The sequence below is a fragment of the Schistocerca nitens genome, chromosome 9, assembly GCF_023898315.1.
Source record: "Schistocerca nitens isolate TAMUIC-IGC-003100 chromosome 9, iqSchNite1.1, whole genome shotgun sequence".
Classification (NCBI taxonomy): domain Eukaryota; kingdom Metazoa; phylum Arthropoda; class Insecta; order Orthoptera; family Acrididae; genus Schistocerca; species Schistocerca nitens.
Genome location: NC_064622.1, coordinates 226,694,265 through 226,717,020, shown reverse-complemented (window position 1 = coordinate 226,717,020; position 22,756 = coordinate 226,694,265).

The following is a 22,756-nucleotide window of genomic DNA, read 5'->3' as shown; positions in this document are numbered from 1 at the left end:
ATTGGTAACGCCACGTAGCACTCTGTATGAAAATCACTGGCTGTGCTGTGTGCAGTCTGTGGCTAGTTTGCATTGTTGTCTGCCATTGTAGTGTTGGGCAGCTGGATGTGAACAGTGCGTAGCGTTGCGCAGTTGAAGGTGAGCCGCCAGCAGTGGTGGATGTGGGGAGATAGCTGGCGGAGTTTTGAAATTTGTAAGACTGGATGTCATGAACTGCTATACATATTATGACTATTAAGGTAAATACATTGTTTGTTCTCTATTAAAATCTTTCATTAGCTAACTATGCCTATCAGTAGTTAGTGCCTTCCGTAGTTTGAATCTTTTATTTATCTGGCAGTAGTAGCGCTCGCTATATTGCAGTAGTTCGAGTAACGAAGATTTTTGTGAGGTAAGTGATTTGTGAAAGATATAGGTTAATGTTAGTCAGGGCCATTCTTTTGTAGGGATTATTGAAAGTCAGATTGCGTTGCGCTAAAAAAATATTGTGTGTCAGTTTAAGCACAGTCATGTATAATTGTTCAAAGGGGACGTTTCATATGGCGACCCTGCCAGGATACCTCACTGGAATCTTCTGATTTTTTCTTGTAGTTTGTGCAATTAGTGCAGCCTTTGTTTATTGCTAGTGTGTAATTGTAGAGAGAATTTCGTTTGTAGTTGTAGTTTTTCATTGTTGTACAGTAAAACAGTTGTGGCATGCATGTAGATTTGCACCAAGTATTTCGCAGCTGCGATTGCAATTAACGAGATACTATTTTCAATGTTATGTTAATGTGTTTTCTTATTTTGCTCTTCAAATTGCGTTTTTCTGTGTTGTCATGTGAAATATTGTGACAATAATGGCGTGTGAAAAACGTAATACTAGGCTCCAAAGTAAACTGAGAAATGACAGTGAAGATGAAAGCAGTGTGTTAGCGCCACCATGTAATGAATTAACTAATGTTCAAAGTAGTAATTTGGTAATTGTGCATAGGGAAATGGAGCGGGCTGCAAATAATGGTGTAGGCAGTGAAATAATTAGTGAACAGGGAAGCATTATCGATCGATCGGTCGGCAACAGCTCGCCTCAGGATTCCGAAATGACAGGACACAATCTTGCAAATACTGTAGATTCAGGTTTTGCGTCCTCAACGTATTCTCAAATAAATCAACACACATTTTCTGCTTTTCAAAATGCGAATATTGCCGGTTCAAATGCACTGCCGAATAGCACTGAGGAACATGTTTCAGATACCAGTGCACTGTTATTACAGTTAATGCAACAAATGGAACAAAGGCTACAAAAGTTAGACACAACGCTTGAACAAAATCAGAAACAAATGGGACAAAATCTTCAAGAGTTATACACAATGGAACAACACCAGAGACAAACACAGCAACAGTTAGACACAATGGAACAAAATCAGAGACAAACACAGCAAAAGCTTCAAAAGTTAGACGCAATGGAACAAAATCTTCGGAAGTTAGACACCACACTTGAACAAACACGTGAAGATTTAACTACCGAGTTACATAACATTGAATCGAAATGTCAAAAAGACTGTAATGACGTAAAAACACAAATTTGTGAGCATTTCCAACCTATTTTTTCGCGTCATGAAAATGCATTACAGAATCACGAAGCAGCCATAAAAGAACTGCAAACTATTGTTCATGAAAATCGCGACACCTTGCAAGCTAAAATTGACTCAGTTGCATCTACCAAATCGGTTACGCAACTTGCAATAACTCAGGAAAACTTAAAGGACACAGTAGATACGATTTCAACACAAATGGACACTCTGAAACTTGGTTCAGAAAAACACACAGAGGAAATAATTTCACAATCGGATAAAGTAGCCGAAATTTTAAATCAGTTCACTAACTTATCTACAAAGGTAGATGATGATCTGAATGACACAAGACCTGTAGCCTTCACGGACGCTGAAGAGTATGAACAAATTAGAAAATTCAAACAAAATTAAAATCAAATCAATACACAGTACAAAAGAGAAATCCGGGAAGTACAAGATCAGTTGGCACAAGTAATACAAGAATTACATATTTCAGAGGACACTCACGCTCCAGTGTGGGAAGAGGGACATAGAAATATGGAACAACCACAAAATAATAACACAGGACACTTCGGAAATTATGAAAGAAATTGGCAAGGCGCATTGGATTTTGAGATGGAACCGCCGAAACGAAGTAACAATGAGCGATGTGCGACTCGCCGACACGATGATTTTGACCATAAGCTGTTCATTACTACACATAAATTCAAAACATTTAAGAATTCTGACAACGATATTCATCCACAAGCATGGATTCATCAATTCTCTCATTGTTTTCCTCCCAACTGGTCACTGGAGCACAGGTTAGAATTTATGTGTGGCTACTTGGAGAATGAACCAGCTGTAAGAATGCGATCGGTCATTCACGATTGTCACAGTGAAGGAGAATTTTATCTTGCCTTCCTCTCGACGTATTGGTCTCAAGCTACACAAGACCGAGTAAAACATAGCATCATAATGATGAAACATTTCGAACAATCTGAATTTTCCAGTCAGTATCTTTCAAACCCATGCAGCCCCTCAGAACTCATCCACATTTGCTTAATCAAATTGCCTGAACATTTACGACATATTATTTTAGCAGGTCGTTGCAAAGACGACATTGATGCTTTTTAGGGACTGTTACAAGAATTGGAAATTGACACTGACAATCGCGGAACGCGAAAATAGGAGCACAACAATTACAGGTCACATCTGTCACAATTCCGTGATGACAGAAATAATACACGAGAAGGCTATTCTTACAACGTAAATCGTGACCAAAACAGACACCACCCGTATGACAACCGTTGGCAGAGTAGTAATAATTACAGGGAAAGATCACCTCTCTGCGGTAATGACTATCACAGAGACAATCAGAGAAACAGACAATATGGGAACCAAAATAATTATTATCAAGGGAGAAAGAATAACTTTAGATGCAACGGTCCAGCACGCAGTTACGATTCAGGGAGAAATTCTCCACCACGTGACCGACAAGAAAGAAACTATGGAATCTACCGACATGACGACAGACGATATGATCGTAACGACAGACCTGAATTCCATCAGAACTGGCGAGCTTCAAGCAGGGCAGGGCCTTCTCGTCAAGGTGAATTTGTAGAAGTTAGGTCTCCTAATCCCAATAACGACGTGCGCCAACAAAGAGACAGACAATGACTGACACCGCAGGCAGCCACGTGCACCGGCTGGCTCAGCGAAAAATAACATAGACGCTAACCTTGAGAAAAATTTGAGCATTCTTTACCGATGTACCATATACCACATGATAATTCCGTTGAAGCTGGAGCTCTGCATACTAGGAAGAGCAAAGGTTTACTCCACATTTCACATGTAAAACCGTTTATTGAAAGATAATCTGCTTTTTAACTGTGTCTTTGCCATATAACTTTTCACTTTACATTGCTAGTATGCTTTGTCAGACTTAGAATCTGTTAACATGCAACAATGTTTGAAGTTAACTATACAGTCTAGAACCTAGGGAACGTATTTAGACAGTATTTATGAGTGCATTGTTATAGTGAACAGACGACACAGTGTTGTTATTTGTACATTCTTGCTTGTTAGTTGCACGATTATGTAACTACTATCAGGGTTACATACTTAGAACATATACTGGTACTGCTAATGAGATTTTAATGCAACATTTTGGTTTACTTGAAAATACATTCTGGATTTAAAGTACTTTCTGTGAGATACCAGATGACACAGTGGTTAGTTTATGTGACAGCCACACGATTTTATCACGACACTACTAATATGTGACACAATTTACAATATTGCTTTTGCGCTGTATCTGTTTTATATCTGCACAGTTTTTCTGAATTATTCTGGAAAGGAAAACATATTTTAGTAGTAACTTTTGTGGTATAGCTACAAGGAGACAGCCTTTTCCGTAGCACAATACGTTACAGCACAGTACTTTCTTCATCACGGCAATAAGCGTAATAACTAAGATATCTATACGCAAAGCATTTCACTTTTGTTTATCATGAGGTAAGTACATTGACTTCTGCAGAACTTAGCTTTCGGAGGACGATAACTACAACACTTCCACAGAGATTATCTTACAACAAGACACACAGTTTAGAGCTACAGTACACGTATTTGAGTGATTAATTTTTGTACTTAAAACATTTATTTTTAAAGATCTTTGAAGTACAATGATACAAAGGTTTTCCGTGATACATTTCATTCCATTGCTGTAATCTGTAACACCTGAGGGTATTATTCATTAATCCTCAGGGGGGTACACGCTTACTTTGTGTACCATGTGTTTGGCAAGCACAAGGAGCCCTAGCTAATATGGTATTTGCTTATACAACTTTACACATCGGTACCATATTTCTCCAACACAAAATCACACAGCTAACTGATTATTTAACAGAGAAACAAACATATTTTTACTACGTCAGTGACACATGTTTACGCAATTACACCGTTGGATAACTTCACACTTATGAAATTGTATTTTGTCTGTACTTTGTGAACTGTTCATATTTTTTTGGAACCATTGTGATAATATGAGAGCTTAGAATGATGTATTTGGTATGGGATCATGATTTTTAAAGTACGTTTGAGGTAGATGACACTATTGAAATGAGCAGTGAATTCTTTTTAGGTTTTGAAATTATTGCAGAAAGCTACGACGATTTTGAGATTTGACTGAGGTGTTATGATGTTATTATTACGATGACTATGTGTATTATGCTGTTGCGGTATGTTTATGATCAATAAGCTGATGCTATATGAGTTATTTGATTATGCTACGTATCTGTTATGATTAAATATTGAAGAAGTGTCGACGAATAAGGTGAGGAATAATGAGTAGTGGTTAGGGACTCTGGTTTGTGAAAAAGGATGTTGGAAACGAAGAATCGTACTTTAAGAGTTATGAAATGTGTGTAAATGCGGTGAATGTACCACAATGCCGACGAAAATTTTTTGGACACTGTTATATTTACAGGATTTTGTTTCTACACATTTGCAACGCAAATTCTCGACCTGTGGAATTTTTATATGAGACTGTCACTGTAGCGGAAACTGATGTCGTAAATATTTCGGTAAGGAAGGTAGGTCACCTTGACGTAATGCGTTTTGGGCGCCCAGCTGAGAGATAGTCGTCTGACAAAAGAAAGCCATTAGGTGGAGAAAAAGAAAAAGAGGCCATTATCCTAGCTATTCACATTTCTTTGTCGAAAGCATCGCAAATATGACACGCTCAAACTTGAGAACATATGATTACACTGTGGAGCTCTTAATTTATGACATTTACTAAAATGCCTAATGAAATGATGAGAAACATTTTACATCTATTGTCTTTCTAGTTGAGAGATTGCTCATTTTGTTTAATATCTGGTTTCCAGCTGTGTTGCAGCATTGGCTTTATAAAATAAAATTAAGTGCATTTGCTAATGTGAACACTTTCTGCCAACAGATCTATTAAATAATAATTTTATGATCCATATTCTTCGAAAAAGGAGCACTTGGAATGGCAAGAACAATAAGAAGGGATTAATAACAGTAACTGCATACATAATTTTCTTTTCAACTACTTGGTAATTTTATTGGTAGAGTAAGTTATCGTGATGCATCACTCTAGTGTTAAGATGTGACATAGGTATTAGACATGGCCATCTTTACTGTAATATTCTTTCTGCTTGAGCTTTATCATGTTTAGATATAAGTTATTGCATTTGCTGCTGCTGTTTGCCAGGCATAGTGCTACTGAATTTTAATTTGTGTCACTCTGCTAAGCCAGTTTACTACTGATTTATTTTTCTTGTTTGCTGCACATTGCCTTATATTAGTTGTAATACTGCAATTGCTTTGCTAATTTCTATAATGCTGCTTGCTTTGCAAATCTGCATTTTTTGTCATTGTTGTCTGCGTTAATTGTTTTGTGCTGCTGCATTGCCTCGTCCCTTAGTTTAGCATCTGAGCTCAGTAGATTTAAGTTAGCTTAAGATGGGATAGGCTATATAAGAGAACGAGTTGTGATGAATTGGAAGAAATGCATTGAGAAGTTATAAGAAAATGGTTTGGCCAAAAAGTATTTTGAAAGAGGATATGAACAAAAAAAGTAGGGTTTAGGGACAACAGGTTTAGGTAGGATTTTCTTGGAAATAAATGATGAGGTAAGATAATGGAAAATAAATAATGAGGTAAGGAATGTGTGAACATATAAATACAGAAAGCATGCTTGGATAGAATTTTTTTTGGTGGAAACAAATGTTGAAATAAGATGACAGATATATGGAATGAAGATTTGGGGTGGACTGCAGTACCAAATGTTACACTGAAAAGAACCCTGTCCTTTCCATTGTGTTATCCCCCTATGTGTTTTTGTACTCTTGTATATTTGTGTTTTTCCTGTCTTTATGTGTTTAGCTAATAAGAGTTATGTTGTAGAATTTTTCTAATAATATGTTATTTACTTTGTAAAGATGTTTAGACATTATTTATTCTGTTTTGTTTTAATGCTCATGTGTGAAGTTGATGTTTCAAAAGTTATTCTGATCTTTTATGTATGTACTTATGTCATAATTCTTGTAACACTGGTGTACATGTTTATTTCTATTCTTTTTTTAAAGCCTGCATTACCACAAATGTTATCTGTATTGTTATGTTCTTTAATGATGTATTTTGTACCTTTGTTATTGTATTCTTATATTATTAAATTGTAATTGACACCAGTTCATCAAATTAAGTAACTTGTAACTTACATTTCACTGCACACGTTTCTGTTGGTCATAGTATATGGACAATATGTGAGAAGTAGCGACTGATAGTGTTTGCACGTGTGTTAATAATTCAGCAAGGGACTTGTTAACAGCATTGCTGGTTCTAAGGACAATTAAAAAAAATTTTGTGAGTACACAAGTGGTGGTTTATGGACTTGCTATATTCTCCACAAGACTCTTTGATGGTGATCGTGCACCTGCACAGTCGCAGCAGATGGCTGCTGGCCGTCTCTACAAGGACTACAGTGCGTCTACACCTTTGATGACTCACCAGTACCATTATTTCTACAAGGACTGCAGTGGGTCTGCACCTCTGGTGGCCCACCAATAACATAATCTCTACCAGGACTACAGTGGGTATGCTCTGTGATGACCTACCTACCAATATTCTTCAAAACTTCGACTGACTCTGCTGTGGGTTTGCTCTGTTGTGGCCCATTACCTGTCTGCATGTCGAGTCAGCACTGTCTTTCCGTTGGAAGGACAACACTACTTCTTCAAGACTGCATGGAAATCCACTACTTCTGTGTGCATTGTCTTTTACTGCTCAGACTTTGAGAAAAACACTGCAATTTTACTGTGATGAACGATCAGGACTGTCTTTATGGACTGTGAGAAAATTTTAGCTTTTGACCAACATTGTATCGATAAGTGTGTGCATTTGATTTCTTTGTTATTGTAATTATGAAAAATTTTATCAAATCATTATTGGCCACTGCCCAAAACAATTTGTAAATTTTTTTGTGGGGAGCATGGGGGCTATGAAAGTAGGCTGTTTAGGTTTTCTTATTGGTAACGCCACGTAGCGCTCTGTATGAAAATCACTGGCTGTGCTGTGTGCAGTCTGTGGCTAGTTTGCATTGTTGTCTGCCATTGTAGTGTTGGGCAGCTGGATGTGAACAGTGCGTAGCGTTGCGCAGTTGAAGGTGAGCCGCCAGCAGTGGTGGATGTTGGGAGATAGATGGCGGAGTTTTGAAATTTGTTAAACAGGATGTCATGAACTGCTATATATATTATGACTATTAAGGTAAATACATTGTTTGTTCTCTATTAAAATCTTTCATTAGCTAACTATGCCTATCAGTAGTTAGTGCCTTCCGTAGTTTGAATCTTTTATTTATCTGGCAGTAGTGGCGCTCGCTGTATTGCAGTAGTTCGAGTAACGAAGATTTTTGTGAGGTAAGTGATTTGTGAAAGGTATAGGTTAATGTTAGTCAGGGCCATTCTTTTGTAGGGATTATTGAAAGTCAGATTGCGTTGGGCTAAAAAAATATTGTGTGTCAGTTTAAGCAGTCATATATAATTGTTCAAAGGGGACGTTTCAATATCGTCATTCTGGAAGGTACAACGGATCAACACAAGTATGCATCTATTCTTGGGGACCATGTTCACCCGTGCATGCAGTTTGTTCTTCCTCGGCACGATGGCATATAACAGCACGACAATGTAACGTGTGACGTAGCTTCAATGTACGTGCGTGGTTCGAAGAGAACCAGGATGAGATTACCGTACTCCCCTGGCCACCACCGAGCGAAGTGGCGCAGCGGTTAGCACACTGGACTCGCATTCGGGAGGTCGACGGTTCAATCCCGCGTCTGGCCATCTTGACTTAGGTTTTCCGTGATTTCCCTAAATCGCTCCAGGTAAATGCCGGGATGGTTTCTTTGAAAGGGCACGGCCGACTTCCTTCCCCATCCTTCCCTAATCCGATGAGACCGATGACCTAGCTGTCTGGTCTCCTCCCCCAAACAACCCAATCCCCTGGCCACCGGACTCCCCGGATTTGAACCAAAAAATGTTCAAATGTGTGTGAAATCTTATGGGACTTAACTGCTAAGGTCATCAGTCCCTAAGCTCACACACTACTTAACCTAAATTAGCCTAAGGACAAACACACACACCCATGCCCGAGGGGCCGGCCGGAGTGGCCGGGCAGTTATAGGCGCTACAGTCTGGAACCGCGCGGCCGCTGCGGTCGCAGGTACGAATCCTGCCTCGGGCATGGATGTGTGTGATGTCCTTAGGTTAGTTAGGTTTAAGTAGTTCTAAGTCTATGGGACTGATGACCTCAGATGTTAAGTCCCATAGTGCTCAGAGCCATTTGAACCACACATATTTCTTTCCTGTTTGCTGAAGTTGAGGAATTGATTCGAGAACTTCTGTTATAGTAAATTAAACTCATTTACCTTGAAACAGATTGTGTATGAACAAGAAATACACACTGTGTTTCAGTACAGCCAAATACACAAAGTCTCTCGATGTTTTTGAGATCATGCTGATTGTGGACCAGCTGTTTGCGGTCATTATCAGCTGCTGGGTGGGAGAGACATTTAGCAAGTCACTGAAGTGAAGGTTTGCTGTCTTTCCTGCCAGAAAAAGTGTCGAGGAAGTTCTGCTGTAAGATGAAAAAGATACAGCCAAATTTCAATTAGCTTCTCTTCGTTGACTTAGCTCACTTAGTAATTTTTCGTTACTCTTCCATCATCGTATCTGCGGTTGTCACCTTCCTTTTGAAGTGCATTAGTTTACCTCAGGTCTTCAAAAGTACTTTGTCTTCCAAATGGAAGAAACGAAATACGACTCATTCATTTACGATTCTAATCGATATATTGTTGATTATACAGACGTAAAATGTCTTGTGCTGTTCCGCTCAGGAGGCTTCATGCAAACAGATGACTCGGTGCCCATCACAGTGCGAGTTGTACGAGAGACAAACACTGAATGATGCAGTAGCTTAACGTGATGATGAATAATTACTTAAATAAAAATATTTTTTTATAGAACACGTTTCCAAGGGGCTAACAACCATAAAATAGGTTCTCCTAACCCCATACTGACTGACACCTGATCCTGTACAGATAGTCTTGAAACACTGCGCTCGTGGATTTTAATAGCTATGATAATAATCGTAAGATTTGTAACGAGGGTGAATTCAATCCATAATTTATGCATAAATAGCTCACCTCATAATTACCTACTACATGCGCCCCACATTTTCCCATTATAAACATTTTTCCATTATAAATCCTACAAGCATTTTCATAGCTATCAAACATTACAAAGCACAGATTTTCAGGACTGACTGTGTGTGGATATGGATTTGTATAGTGCAGGAAAATTATGCTGTCCGCTTGCACACCGCCTGGAAGTCATTCTGATATCACCATCACATCTATCCTGTCCTGCAGGGCAGTTGTGATGTTGGGTGTTAACAACCTCTTTCACCTCCAACCCCAGCACTATCAAACAGACCGACGAAAAGCGAGTTGATATTGCTTTGTCATCCATACCTGAGCTATGTTTAAACCTTCAAGTCTCTAGCTCATTGGGAAATTAGTTTAAAATCAGCTGCATAATCTGTGCCGAACTGATAGACAAGAGCGCGACTTAATAAAAACGTGTTCAACTGGGTTCACAGAACTAAAGGGCCCGGTCTCTGGCAGTTGTACACCAGGACAGGAGGCTACAAAAGAGGCGTTGTGTGTCACATAAAGGTTATCCACACTCAAAGTTTTGCATTTTGTCTGGGAGAAGACCATTGTCAGGTATAGATTGGGAGTGTTATGCCATCAAAACTGGTGCCAGAGGCAGGGAATCGTGTGGCATTGTTCTGATTGTCTTGTCCGAAAATTACCTGCAGCAGATAGAGAACCAACTCATGAGGGTAAGGTCTTAGACCTCCTGGCAACAAACAGACCTGAATTTATCGAATCAGTTAACGTAGAGGAAGATATCAGTGATCATAAGGCTGTGACGACATGTATGACGAAGGGTCCTACAAGGAATTAAGAAAGGTAGGAAGATATATTTGCTCAGCAAGGATGACAGGATACAAATTTCAGAATATCTCAGCAGTCAGCATCAAATATTCGGTGATGAGGACGAAGATGTGGAGGACAAATGGAAAAAATTCAAAGGCATCGTTCAATATCCCCTAGACAAGTATGTTCCGAGTAACGTATTAAGGGATAGGAAAGATCCACCATGGTTTAATAGCCGTGTTAGAAAAGCGCTACATAAACAAAGAGCGTTTAATCTCATATTCAAAAGAAGTAAAAACCTAGCTGACAAACAAAAGCTGAAAGAAACGAAAATGAGCGTAAGGAGAGCGACGAGAGAAGTGTTCAATGATTTCGAAAGCTCGTCGGCGTAAAAACCCGAAGATATTTTGGTCGTGTGTAAAATCTGTAAGTGGGTCAAAATCATCTATTCATTCTCTCAGCGACCACACCGGCACCGAAACGGAAGATAACAGAGGGAAGCCGGCCGGAGTGGCCGAGCGGTTCTAGACGCTACAGTCTGGAACCGCGCGACCGATGCGGTCGCAGGTCCGAATCCTGTCTCGGGCATGGATGTGTGTGATGTCCTTAGGTTAGTTTGGTTTAAGTAGTTCTAAGTTCTAGGGGACTGATGACCTCAGATTTTAAGTCCCATAGTGCTCAGAGCCATTTGAACCATAACAGAGAGAAGGCCGAAATACCGAATTCGGTCTTCAGAAGTTGTTTCACCGCGGAATATCTTAACACTGTCCTTCCTTTCAATCGTGCGAAAATCGAAATGACAGATATTGAGATAATAGATCGCGGAACTGAAAAGCAGCTACAATCGCTTAGTAGTGGATAGGCTTCAGGACCAGATGAGATACCTATGAGATTCTATAAATATTATGCGAAAGAACTTGCTCCCTTTCTAGCAGTAATTTATCGTAGATCACTTGAGCAACGAACGGTACCTAACGACAGGAAAAAAGCGCAGGTCATTCCCGTTTTTAGGAAAGGCCTATAACGATATGTTTACGTAATGTGTATACATAAACATAGTTATAAATGTCCCCGTTCGTAGTCGCTAATTATAACAATATGTTTACTTTTGTGCTGTAACATATAGCTATAATCAGCGGTGGAAACATATTTGCGAACGCCGACCGTGTGCGGCTGTTTCTTGTTTGATCGTCTGATCAGTCGGAAGTTGCATTGCAGAGGAGAGTAAATGCCTATTCAAAATATAATTATTTTTGGATAGCTCAACATGAATTTCGTAAGGGACCGTGGTTTATCATGCATTTACCAGTAGAATATGGCGCGGAGAAAATATTTCGCCGCATACAACTTCCGTCCGATTTCGACGAAAGAATTCGTGACTGTGAACTCTCTATTTGGCAGAAACATAAAGAAAATTAAATAACTTCATGAAGGAGTGAGACATAGATTCTATATTAAATAAATAGTCCATACACCAGTTCCATTTAACTCTGAATTTATGGCAATTAATAGACGAACTTACACTGCAATGAAGGATTTAACATGGATGCCGTTTTGACTGGCACTTCTCGTAATGAAAACAATTCTTTTGACGTTTTCACATACACGTCGCACAATAAATCTACTGCTAGGCACTTTTAGTATTACACATTTTCTTTACACTAAAACAATATTATTTTTAACGATAATAATACGGCGGCAAGACATGCGCGTCCGACACAAGTTACAAGAGACAAGAGAAGAATGAGTAACTGTTCATCGAGAATATCTCGTACATCAAAAAAAATGTGTAAAAGTGTTCTTCTTCTGTCCGTTTTTCGCGCCGCGGTTTTCAAAGTCAATAACTCACTGCATCTCTAACGGCGCTTCGACAATAAACAAGTTACGTCACAGGTCGTTCACCTTTTACATTCTCGCAACATTATTTGCTAACTGTAGCTGTTGCCGAGCGACTGCTCGATTAGTGAATGATTTAAAATGATAAGGGAATCACATAATGTTACAGGCCGTAAGAGAGATCCACACAATTATAGACCTATATCGTTGAAGGCAAACTGTTGTAGAATTGTAGAACATGTTTTATGCTCAATAATCACGCCTTTTTTGGAAAATGAACAGCTCCTCTATAAAAATCAACATGGATTCCGCAAACAGAGATCCTGCGAAGCTCAGCTCGCTCTGTTCCTCCATGAGATCCACAGCGCAGTGGACAACGGCGCTCACGCTGATGCCGTGTTCCTTGATTTCAGTTAGGTATTTGACAGCGTCCCGCATTGCCGTTTAATGGAAGGAATACGAGCTTACGGGGTATGTAAAATGTTGCGCATACATAGGAAAAGAAATCCACTATTGTACCGCTTCACTATTGATGACAAACAGCTGGAGACAGCGCCTGCCGTAAAATATCTAGGCGTAACTATCCAGAGGGACCTTAAGTGGAATGACCATATAAAACAGATAGTGGGAAAAACAGACACCAGACTCAGATTCGTAAGAATCGTAAGGAAATGTAACTCATCCACGAAAGAAGTGGCTTATAAGGCGCTTGTTCACCCGATTCTTGAATATTGTTCATCCATCTGGGATCCCTATCAGGTAGCACTGATAGAGGAGATAGAGAACATCCAACGAAGAACGGTGCGTTTCGTCACGGGGTCGTTTAGCTGGCGAGAGAGCGTTACGGAGATGCTAAACAAACTCCACTGGCAGACGTTATAAGAGAGGCGTTGTGCATCACGGAGAGATTTACTATTGAAATTTCGGGACAGCACTTTTCAGGAAGAGTCAGACAACATATTACTTCCCCCACATAAATCTCGCGTATTCACCACGAGGAGAAAATTCGAGAAATTAGAGTCAATACAGAGGCTTGCCGACAATCATTCTTCCCACGTACTACTCGCGAATGGAACAGGGTTGGAGGGATCAGATAGTGGTACCGAAAGTACCCTTCGCCACACACCATTAGGTGGCTTGCGGAGTATGATGTAGATGTAGATTGCCCCAGGAATATATTACAAGTATGTCCAGCATCCTGTTCTGATTGATGTTTTCGAGAAATTTCCTTTGGTCGCCAAGCGAATGTCGGAACTGGAAATCCCCCAACAAATATCCCCATCTCTACTTCACTCGCAGCTAACTTGGAATATTTCGATGAGAAGAACGAGGTTCTACAACAGCCCGCTCTACTTTCTAGGGTAGAGAAAAGTGTGAGTAGTGGAAAAAAGTTCTTAATATCCTGAGAGCTGGGCTTCTCAGACAAATCGATAAAGAAAGTACTTTCCGCCACATATACCCCGTTAATTCACTTTAAAGTAATTTTTTGTATAATCGGGGTGACGTGACGGCATACAGACAGCCGTGCTTTCCCCGCCCCACCTGCGTTGGCAAAGGAGAGAGGCATTATAAGACCTGTTCAGTATGAACCAGGCATACTCAGTCAAATTAGTGAAATTTTTAGCTGAACAAAGCGTCATTGTTCTCTGGACAAAGTTTCCCTGAAAGACGTTTCAAGGATACGCCCTTTTGCTATGCTCAGTGCAGACGCTGATCTGTGGGGCGCCCTTTGAAGCACCGCGGAGAAGCGCCACGGTCGTCTGGCGAAAGAGATGTGCCGAGTCCACAAAGGGGCCGCTTAGACGGGCCGCATCCTCTTCTGAGAAGCCGCCATGCCCATGTGCATAGGCTGCAAAAGGAGACGCATGGCGGTGCTGGGATTGTTGCGATAAACGGTACCCACCACCGCTTCAAGGTTACTGCGACATCTGTTGAACAGAACCAATAGCACAGATACGTAAGCGTGATGGAGAAACTGTTGTCAGTCGTTTTCTCCATCCTTTAAATTCCTCCTCGCAGTGTATCGAACGATTCTTTTTTTTTTTTACTTTATTAATTGTCTTAGGTATTCTTTCTACGACATATGTATATAGAGATCAAAATTTCGCAAATATCGATGGCTCACAACGTAATATTTTTGGGTCGTAATAAGTGGTCACTTTTGCTCTTGCTAAAACTAGCTATGCTGCCCTTGCAAGCTAGAACAGTATTCCTCTTTTTCCTAACCTTGCTATGGACAGTTTGGACAGTTGTATACCACTGGACTCGTACTTGGGAGCACAGCGTTTCAAATCCTAGTCCATCCACCAAAATGACCTTAGGCAAATACCTAAAGTTTCGTCATGTCCAAGTTTTCCGAACTCTCTACCTGCTTCTAGCAACAGGCTAAGTCAGCAGTTTGAGGAAGCCATCTGCAGTTTATTTTTCATTACTCTCGCAGTTTGTCTTCCTGTATTACGTTAGTACGGTCTGTTGGTTTGCTTTTGTAGGAGCTTTCATGCCTCAGACTTCTGTCAATATTTCCACGAAAAAAAAAATAGAAAACTTTCCTTACGGAAATATCATACCGGCCTTACGAAGAGAAATACTTAATTAAAGAATTAGTTTTGCCACTGCCCGTTAGTATTGGCTACGGCGAAAACTGACCAGCAGTCTCCAAGAGGAATGGTGTTTTTAGTGTCGGCTGAAATCGAAGAAATAAATCCAAATATCAGGAACATATTCTTCGCCGTGTATCAGATGTGAACGTCTCCCGGTTTCTCTGCATCGCCTCAAGCTCGAAGTTATCTTCTTCTGGTCATCCCCACTGCTTCTTTAGGTCGACCCTTTTGTTCCGTACCAACATTTTCGTGAACATTGCGTCTAAACTAGTACACAAACATAGAGCGTTATCAAGTTTCCTATTTGAGAGGTTTGCCTTCAAGGGTGAAATTGTAATAATTACCCGCAAAAATCTAAATCTCCTGTTTCAAGTCACACAATGTCATTTTTTGAGGATTTTCGAATAATACACACTAGGGAATATAATAACTGACACGTCATACATTCCTCTGTGTGTCCGACAAGGTTTTCAATGTTATCCCAGTTGGTGATTTACATACATCGTGGATTGTAACGGTCATAAAACAAAAGCCCGATGTCATTTGCACATCTAACTATTTCTCGTAGTTTAAAACGATCTGCTGAGTTCCGTTTGGTACCAAATCTTTACTCCATAGAAAACAGACAGTTTATAGCGATCTTGATGTCAACGGAACCTTAAACTTTAACCTTGCTTTCTCCTTCCTTTCCAATCCGCCACTGCCGCCGGGAAAACACACGCCTGGTTTCCTGCATTTACTCATACACCAGCCTTCAGAAATGAAGTCATTTCTCACGTAATTTCTGTGAGCAGCTGCGTGTGGCGAAGTGACCCGAAGCGACTCAACAGTGGACTTATTTTCTCGCTACTCCTGCCTGACCACTTTCCGCGAAATTTGATAACCGCAGCCGGGCCCTCTCGCGAAAGTGGGACACATTACTGCAGCTGCCGGTCCACTTTTCGAGCCACTGCTAAACTTCGACAGAACAGCGCTTTACTATATTGTCGTATTTCACGCGTCACTTTTCTAGGATAGTCCTTTTATGACGACGCACAGGACACTAATTCGATTCTTACCTCCTCTCACTATATTACATTAAATATTTAGGAACTCTAGAGGGCTGAAAAATCTCTTTCTTGAAAATAAATATTAGATATGGGTTCCTTACCTAAACTTTATCTACAAAGTCCCCTTACAACCTCTGGAACCTGTAAAACACCCTATACAAGTATGGGTGCTCTTCTTTCAGGTCACTGATTTTTGTTGCGTTTGTTTAATTAATTTTCTTTTATATTGATTTTGATGTTTCCCGTGATCTCGTATTCGCTACGCGATTATTGCCTCTTCCAGTACCGAAACCAAGTAACACCAGCCGATTCGCTGTCGTTTTATTTGGAGATTTTTGATGGTTTTATTTCTGGACTAGGAATCCTTGTCTCGACGGAAGGTATTTCGGAACAGTATGTAATTCTAACAGTAAAAAATGAAAAGTAGCGTACATGACTAAGTGGAATAACTTTTATGCTTCAATTTTTTGCCTCTCAAGGGATATTAACCGAGGGACATGTAACGCAGTGTGTAGCGTGCAGCGTACGTCCACGCTTAGTCGACACTTTTCTTTGGGCTGCTGCACGGGCAGCGCGAAACAAAATTCTCGCAGAGAAGGTAGCACCGAGTAGCGTTAAGTTCAGTGTTCACACGCAAATTTTAAGCACTTAAACCTCATAAAAAGCCTCAAATCATTAACTGTTTGAATTACTTCCACTTCATATCGACAGCTAAACGTTTGTAGGTGTAATTGTTACACAAGTGACTAGCAGAGGAATGAAAATCAAGGCAGTGAATGATGTTACATTGCGGACGATTTCCATCAATCAGGACTTTAATTTGTAGACATGAAATATTTGATAACAATTTCTGTAGCACAGTTCTTATGATAATTTTTAAATAATGTATATTTTACTAACAATGAAAAAGTTTCTTGTTTCTTCGTTGTAGTCATCACAAAAACGCGAAGTCCCTCTTGGATTCCGAAAACAAACATTTTCCTTACACCAGGTACACCTCATAAAAGAAAAATTATGCATTCAGGCACTTCACAGTAATTACTGCTTTTATTTAGACAAAATCTGGATAGAGGAAGAAATAGACGTGGTCGTTGTTCTACATATTATTCTGTGTACTAGGTATGCATGATTCGTAAAACGTGGTGATGCAAACTGACAATGCGTAACTGTCTGAAATTTAATAATATCGACCCGCTGATAAACTTTAAATGATAAAGAGCTATCAGAAATTACATTGTCCGACAATTTTCTGAAAATTGCTTCATACTGTAGAAAAATTTCTGTATCGGATGGCTGACTCATACAATTTGTTCAGAGTGCAATCGAAATGTTATTAACAGTCTTTTCGTCCTCGTCACAAATACATTTGCCATTGTTATGTCCAAGTCAGGACTCCAACAAAAGCAATAAATTACTTTCTGCATCTGGTAAGAAGACGTATCGGATGTAATATTGAAACTTATTCTCCCCCATTTCCCCAGATTCTGCTCCGACGATTACAAGTAAGTAACTAAACAGACATTTTTAAAATTTTTGGTGCTAATTTGCCCAGAGGTTCCTGAAGAAAGATACAAAGCTGCGGAAATAGTAGTCCACTGATACTTATCACTGGCATTGCTGTATACCAATGTGTCATAACATTCAACGTACGCCTCCGTAGCGCAACGGTAGCATTACCGCCAACCATGCAAGGGGACCCGAGTTCGATTCCCGGCAGGGAACTGGCTGTTGTGTGTCGTTCATCATTTTCAGTATCATTGTCGCCGAAGTGGCGTCAACTAAAAAGACGTCCGAACCCCGAAGGGGATATCCCGGCCAATAAATGCCATACGATCATTTCATTTCATAGCATTCAACGACTGCAAAACGACTCTGTTTCTTTCGTTCGAAATGACAGATGAGGTCATGCACAAAACCTTAGTAAATCGAAGTAACTAATGTTTGCTAAATTGAAGTTCGTAAGTACTACTTTTCCTATGTTGGTATATATCATGTTATTTGCGACATGCTTATAATTGTTGTAGTCAGTAGTCGCTGAATGACACGTAACATTGGTCCATTAAGTTTTTATTGTTATTTATGTTGTCGAACTGTATGTAGGTTTAATGTCCTTCTGAAGAAGACGGGTTTAAATCTGTTGAAACCGTAGTCAAGGGTAAGTGAAAACCACCATTTATCGCAACGGGTTGGTCGTGTTATTCACTCACCTACTAAATGAAGAACTACTTGAACTAGAATGTAGAGGATTTGACAAACAGAATGTTGAAATGGCGAACATTATGTGCACGATGTGCCACAGCCAGTATTTGAGTATTTAAAACCCATTATTGTCACCTGTAACTCTTGCAATTATTTATTACCCAAGTCATAGAATGGAATTTCGACCCTTGGCTATTTTTAGGTGAAACAGTGCCAAAATTGTTCTATCTGGAAATGGCTGAAGGCTAAATTGGAATCATGCAATATGCACATAAATCATTTTAATAGTCGAAGGCGGTAATTATATCTTTAAAAAAAAATTATGGCTGTGTACTCCAGCAATTCATAGTGACAAAAACGCTCCTCATCCTTAAATATGAAATTGTTTCACCAAGAAGAGCTGTAAGAATTAATATTATCCTACTTTAATGTTTTTTTGTATACGATAATGCTCTTCAGTGAAGGGAATTATAAAAAGAGTCTCAGTAGTTTCGATTTTTTTCGAGTATGTCAAGCCCAATTCAAATAACTTATACCCACAAAAATTTCGGGGAGCAACATGATAAAAGTTTGTACCTTTGCTTTATCATACCTCGTTTTTTTATGATTTGTAGCAGTGGGTATGTTTGTAAACGGGTAACTCGCTACATTTTGTTACTAACGTCCCATTTTTACTTACGATGAGTATTGTTAAATAGGCCAACTTTTTTGACGTACGTTATTTTTATGTTTGAAATCCACAACAATTAGTTCATTGAAATGAAATGAAATGATCGTATGGCATTGTTGGCCGGGAGGGCCCATCCGGGGTAGTTCGGCCGCCGTATTGCAAGTCCCTTTTAGTTGACGTCACTTCCGGGACTTGTGAGTCAATGATGATGAAAATGATGATGGAGACACAACACCCAGTCCCCTGCCGGGAATCGAACCCGGGCCCCCTGCGTGGTACGCGGTAACGCTACCGCTACGCTACGGAGGCGGACATTAGTTCATTATTATGGTAACATCAATAAAATATACGTTACTGTTATCCTGTTGGTGTACAGAGCCCTAATCATGATTTCTGTGATCGAAATTGGTAGTCACTATTAAGTCTGAATCAGGCAGCAACTTTTCCTGGAAATGTTTAAACGCATTACATAGAAAAGTTCGCACCAAGCAGTGAACTACATGAAACCTATTTACAGGAAAGTGCATTTCAGATCGGAAAGATCCTGTGAAGATCAGTTTTCTGCATGTGTCAGAATTAATGTTAAATCGAGTACTAACATAAAACAGTGTGTTTACAATACAGAAGGAAGCTGCATTTATGGTGAGTGATGTGCAGAGCGTTTCTAGACTGATAACTGACACTTGGTCCTTAGTAGAGGGTGGCGCAGATAAAAGGAGCCCGTTCTTAAATGCAGTGAAATTACAGGAATAAAGAGCTGAAATGGATTTACGTTTATTTACAATGAAAAATACAGTCTGCTTAATCGCCGATTCTCAAGTACAGCTCGAATGGCTGTACAAACGGCTGTTGTAAGCAGTTTTTCGTGTGACAAATTTGAGTAAATTTACCTTTCCTTGGGCAACGGCCTTGCCGAAGTGGATACACCAGTTCCCGTGAGATCCCTGAAGTTAAGTGCTGTCGGGCGTGACCGGCACTTGGATGGGTGACCATCCAGGCCACCATACGCTGTTGCCATTTTTCGGGGTGCACTCAGCCTCGTGGTGCCAATAGAGGGGCTACTCGACCGAATAGTAGCGGCTCCGGTCACAGAAAACCATCATAACGACTGGGAGAGTGGTGTGCTGACACCACGCTCGTCCTATTCTCATTCTCAACTGAGGATGACACGGCGGTCGGATGGTCCCGATGGGCCACTTGTGGCCTGAAGACGGAGTGCTTGCTTTTCACCTTTTCTTAAATACTTGCAGTGGGCCTTAGCAGCTAAAATCCTGACAGCGCACTTCTTCCGGCGTTTTCTTCCTACGTAAAAAATTTCTGGGTAGGTTTCGACATGTTGGACTGGACGATTCCACGGTAGGTCATCTTGTATTCTCCTACAGTCACTCAACGATGACATAATACACCACAGCATCACCAGCAAAAACCCGCAGATTGCTGCCCAACTTGTAAGTCAGATCGTTTATGTAGGATATATAGAGAATACGAGTGGTCCTGTCACACATCTAGCCACTCACATATCTGGAAATCTATTCTGTATGCTCTGACCTTCGTTAAAAGTCTGCATTGAGACACTGTGCCAAACGCTAATAGAAGATCTGATATAATTAGCGCAAGCATATAACACTGGAACTTGTTGAATACTTTTCCAGGAACTCACTGGTAGAACAGGAGTGAGCCATGACGAAGTTCCCCGATTTAAACTTGAAATTGCGAGGAATACTGAGAAGCTTTCTTAATTCTTGTGCTGGCTTATTAAAAACAAATGCGGCAGATTACTGTACGCCTTTCTGTGCAAGAGTCAAAGAGGAGCAATACAACTGCAGAATGGATTTCTGCCTAGTATTAATTCAGTGAAAGGTGCTAATTCTTGGTAATAGGTACCTATTATTAACGAAAATTGACATTAAAGAACATATATATCGAGAGGCCAATGTCAGAATTCCAGACTCCTGAAAAGGGTTCGACGAGGGGTCTGTGACCTTGAAATGTCCGTTTCTGAGCCAAAAATATACTTTGTGAATGGGAAGAATTACCCCAGAATTTAACGCCGCACGTCGTAAGTGATTGAAAATTAGCAAAGTAACCAAATGTTATCACTTATCACTTATTGCAGATACTGTTGTAATGCTAAAGATAGCAGCATTCAGTCTTTTTAAGAAGTATCTGAACACGGGTTTTCCATGACAGCTTACCATCTATCTGAACACCTAACTGAACTGTTTGCTCACTAACCACATATCCCTTTTGTGTATTCAAAATATCAGTTTTAGCTGAACCATGTGTAAAAAAAGGCAAAAACTAAGTCTTACTATGATATACCACCAATTTATTCGTTACAAGCCGTGAATTTATGTCTCAAATTGCACTATTTGCTACACTACCTATGTTGCAGTCAGCATCCTTCGTTAATACAGACTTACTTCATTTTCGTGTAGAGGTAGCATGGAGAAATGAGGAGTTGCAACATATGAAAAGTTGAACACCAAGTCAAATGTATTGAAACAAATAGTTTTAGTGCTTGTGAGTTAGGTGTTTCAGTCTAATTTCCACAGTCAGTTTTCCAACTTGTGCAGTAAGTTATTAGGACACTGATAACATTTTTAGAGACAGTGCTCGGGTTGGAAGAATTAATGTGTGACCAACTACTAATGTACTATGGCATCATGACGCACAATAAATGAAAATAAACAATATCGCACCTTACAGTCCTGAGACGGGTTCATGCAAAGCATTGAGGCTTATTAATGAGAACAGGATACAATGTTCTAACAGTAAGTTAAAGGGGGTGGTATGGGACGACTTATATATAGAAAAAGAGACTAATGTCAATTCAGTAGCAAATTTGTGTCAATATTTGAAAGCTGCTTTCCTAGAAATTTATCCAGAAGATCCATCAAAAAGCAAGTAAGCTACAGATAACCAACGGAATTAAAATCTCATGAAAGGGGAAGGTGGAAATTTATATAAAGGCCAAAGTAAGTCAGTGTCCGAAATTACCTGCATACTACTAAAATTACTGTAGTATTTTAAGAAAGCCATTAAAATGTCCAGAACTACTCACGTCCTGACAGAAATAAATACGAGTAATGCAGATAATAAAATTAAAACTTTATGGCTATTGTCAAATTGGAGATAGACAGCCAGTCAGTGAACAAGAACCATAACAATTGAGATCGATGATTCACAAATTAAAAGTACTTTTAACAACCAGTTTCTCAACGTAGCAGCAAAAATGAGATTAAATGATTCAGCTGAAGAAGCAAGAGACTATATTAAAAATATCATACCACGAAACTTAAATAAGCAATTACCACTAGCACAAAAATCCCTCACTGAAATTAATAGAACTATGTTGTTATGGTCTTCAGTCCAGAGACTGGTTTGATGCAGCTCTCCATGATAGTCTATCCTGAACAAGAACCATAAAAATTCTAAAAAACAACAGCTCATGTGGTACTGCTGGAATTTGTTCCAACTTAGTAAGTAACGTCCTTTGATATATACGCAATGCATCACTGGCACAGGGATATTTTCGAGACAGGTTAAATTATACCATTGTTAAATATCTTCATAAGAAAGGTCACAAGACAGACTTAAACACTTATTCGCAAATTTTCTTAGTGACATCTTTTTCTAAAACATTCGAAAAAGTAAACTACTCAACAGTAGTCTCACACTTAAGTGGAAACATTTTACTTAGCATATCACAGTTGGGATTCCAGAAGGACTGCTCAATTGAAAATGCTATTTATACATTAACTTTTCAACCCGTGCGAGCCCTAAACAATAAAATATCGCCAGTTGGTATTTTCTGTAATCTTTCCCTGGCATTTGACTGTGTA